We start from the raw sequence: 4,360 nt of genomic DNA on the forward strand, positions 1-4,360 counted from the left end.
AATTAATTTACAAAATTGAGCACTGAAATGCAAGTAATTATGATCTATGAGTGAAGCAATGTCTGTAAACATGATTGCTAACGATATATATCATTTGTTATGTCAGTTATGTGATAAATCCTGTATTTTGATATTCAAAATGGCCTTCAAAAGCCCTAACACTATTATGTACAATGTGAATGGTGACACAAAAAAATCACAAGAGTGAGCACTAAAATGCATTTTGTTGAGATAAACGAGTGGAATACTGACTAAAAACATTATTGTTAACGAAATTTATTATTTAACATGCCATGTATGTGATAAACCCTGTATTTTGATATTTAATATGACCGCCAAAGGCCCTAAAATTATGATCTACGATGTGAGAGAGGACAAAAACAATCACAAGGTGAGCACTAAAACGTATTTTTTTGTGGTAAATTAGTGGAATACTGTCTTCAAATATAATTTGCAACGAAATATATTATTCGGGTTTCATATTTTGTGTTAAATATTGTATTTCGACTTTCAAAATGGCCACCAAAAGACATTGACTGTATTATGTACAATCGATCTGGGAAACCAATTTTCACATGAGTCAGCACCATAACATGCATATAATTGTGATTTAAGAGTAAAATATTGTCTGAAAACATAATTCCTAACAAGATATATCATTCATTCTGCCAGGTAGGTGATAAATAATGTATTTTGAAAGTCAAAATGGCCGCTACAGGCCCTAATGGTAGGCCTATTATGTACTTTGTGAATGGGAACATATAATTTTAACAGAATTTGGCTTTGCTTGACTAAATGGTGTTGCATGTATGAGTGAAATATCGTATGAAAATATGATTTTGTAACTAAATAGATCATTTCTTATGTTATTTAGGTGATAAATGCTATATTTAAATTTCAAAATGGCTGCAATATGTTTCTTTGAGGAAATTATCTTTCCCCATTCAAATTTTACATATTAAGATAAGGGACTATGGCGGCCATTTTTCATTTTTAAAAGGCTGCATTCATCACCTTTATGACACAAGCTATGATATATTTCGTTAGAAATCATTGGGTTTAGACAATACTTAACACTTACATCAAAATTAAGCCATTTTCATAGTAACCATTATGTCAAAATTATCTGTCCCCAGTTACAATGTACATACTACTTTGGGCTATGGCAGCAATTTTGAATTTCAAAGTAAGGCCTTTATTACCTTCTCAACCATTATGTGATGTATTTAGTCAGAAATCATGTTCAAGACCAAATTTTACCTATACATCACATAGTTACGTGCGTTTGTGGTTCTCATTCTGGTGATGATTAGTTTCCCTATACGCATGTTACAGAATTTGTAGGGGCTTGTGCGGCCGTTTTGAAAGTCAAAATACAGTATTTATCACCTATGGGAGAGGAAATGTTATATTTCATTAAAAAAATCACGTTTTCAAACAATATTTTCCTTATACAACAGAATTATATGGATTTCATAGTCAGGCAAATCCTAATTCTTTCAAAAGTATTTGTCCCCATTTACATTGTAGATAATACTGTAAGGGCCCATAGGGGCCATTTTGAATTTTACAATACAGCATTTATCTCATGCATGAAAAATGAAATTATATGTTTCGCCAGAAATCATGTGTTTAGACAATATTTCACTCGTATAGATTACAATTACATTCATTTTATTATTTTTACTCTTGTGAAAATTAGTTTCTTCATTCGCTTTGTTCATAATACAGATAGGGCCTATGGCAGCCATTTTGAATGTCAACATGCAGCATAATTACCGAAATTGCAAGGGAAATGATATGTTTCGTTAGAAATCCTTGTTGTCAGACAGTGTTACACCAATATTTTGCAGTTATTGGCATTTTAAAGTCAAACAAATTCAAAGGTTGTGAAAATCATTTGTCCCCTTTTATATATTGTACACAGTATAAGGGGTCTATGACAGCCATTTTGAATATCATAATACAGCATTTATCACATTAGATAGTTTTGTTAATAGTCATGTTTTCAGACAGTAGTCCACTCGCAGGTCACAATCACATGCAATAATAGTGCTCTTGTCTGAAAAAATATTTTCCCCATTCATATTCTACATAATAAAGTATACAGGGGTTATGGCGGCCATTTTGAATATCAATAAAATAAATATTTTGTCAAATGTCGCTTTTCCAATTGGTATTTAACTTCTGTACAACAACTACATGCATTTTATAACTAATGTATTGGCAATTTTATGATTTTCATGGGTATTTTGCATATTTTGGCGGCCATATTGGATTTTGCCAATTTGCGGAAAATGCTCAAGGTTACAAGAGTGGCATCATTCAGATTCGGAATCAGCACCCTCGAATTGACAAGAAACCATAAAAAAACATTGTATATCTAAAAAAACAAGGTTCGACCCCCTGTCTATGGGGCCTATCCTGGACTAATAAGTATCTTCTGTTTAAGCAATTTTTGAGCAAATTTCGCTCTAACAAATGTCACATGTGTTTGAAATGTAGGACCTAACATCCATTCCAGCAGATAAAATAGAGATGTTTATATTCATTTCTTTTGGGTCAAAAGTGCTAGCCCTTGCTTCCTAGAATTGTTTAGGTATACCAAAGAGTGTAGAGGTGGTTTTTATATTATAATAATCATTTGATGAAATTTATTATCGGGTGTTATTGTGTACCAACGAAAAAGGTAGTACAGCATGAGAAAATTAAGCATGAAGAATGTGGTATTCTATAGTTCATTTATTTACGAACACAAGGGAAGGGAAAGATAGTATTACTTGCAAGGAACTAAAAATTCTAAGATTGGTTTGATTCAGGTCATTATATTAGTGGGCATGAATAAGTGTGTGTCAAGTATTCTTTAAAGACATGTACTACGGGATAATGAAAAAGAAGCCCAAATCCCAAGAAGATGCATAATGTATGATTGGTATAATTGAAATCCAATGTTTGGGTATTGATGTTATTTGAAAAAAAATCAATGTACTGTAAGCTCATCCCACCAATGCCTCTAGTACTATGATTTAATTTTTATTAATGATTTGTGTATTTTGCAGAATGTGGATTCAATCTCATTGAATTCTAAGTACTTCCAATGTCTCCATTAAATTTCCATTCGCATGGCAAGAATTGCAAAAATTCAAGGACCAAAGACATGAAATTAGACATTTATTAATTGACTGAGGTTTGAACTGGATTTACATATTTATTTTATGAGAAAAAAATATTTCATAAAGTGTGTATTCTACAAAATATATTAGCTCCAGATGTAATTCATACATATCCGTCCGTTTATGATTGTCACTGTTGAATCTCACATTGCTAATATGTTTTGGTAGATTGATATTGAACATTTATCTTGTTTTATATGACACCTAGATAGATCCTTGTGATCTGATTGGTTGTTTGATATCGTTCATTCAGCCCATTTTGCAATGACGTCATCAACCGTGCAATTTTGGATCCATTCATTGTGCAATTTTGGATCCATACGATTTTGTCCATTGCACGGGCGCACCGAGACTGCAGCTGCAGGCACCAGCAGTGCGCATGTTGTAATGACGTAACAATCAATAGACCAAACTCGCACTGCATGAGCATGTTTTGCACCGAAATTTACAAATTTCATATGAAAAAAAAAAAAAATCAATTTTTAGGTGTTATATTAACCAAATAAAAATGTTTTTTTATTCGTGCTATGGACAGAATACTTCATTCGGTGAAAGATGAAATAATGATCCATTCAACTTGGCTACGCCTCGTTGAATGGATCATTTCATAGCCTCATGAAGTATTCTGTCCATTGCACTCATAAACATTCATTATTTGTATATTATTACATATACTTTGATTAATTTCTGAAGCCATGTGACACAGTGCTCTAATGATTGAAGCAGCACACATAAATATACAACAAAACATTAATTTTTGCAAGAATTATTTAGCCATGTGCCTGAACATTGGTGCCTGTTGCATTTTTAGATTTCTGTAAAAATGAATGACATGATTTATATATAATCTTTATTTATTAATTATATCAATGTTAATATTGTGTACATATGTAAATAATAGTATATATAACTAAGGCTTATTGATATCCACCTTGAGTATATTCCATCCATTTGTTTTCTTTAGCATTTGTCTATATTTATTTTCTATTCTCTCTACTCTCCATTCTGTTTCTTCTGTCTTTCTATCTCTCCCCCTCTCTCTCTCTCACCAATTTCATGCAAAATACTTATTATATAATACAGCTATGCAGTATAATTATGTGTGGTTGTTTTCTATCTGATTACTGGTTTATATCTTCTCTCTATAACTATATTTATGAAGATAATACACTAAACATATTACAAAA

Source organism: Lytechinus pictus, chromosome 12 (genome assembly GCF_037042905.1).
Source record: "Lytechinus pictus isolate F3 Inbred chromosome 12, Lp3.0, whole genome shotgun sequence".
In the NCBI taxonomy this organism is placed as follows: Eukaryota; Metazoa; Echinodermata; class Echinoidea; order Temnopleuroida; family Toxopneustidae; genus Lytechinus; species Lytechinus pictus.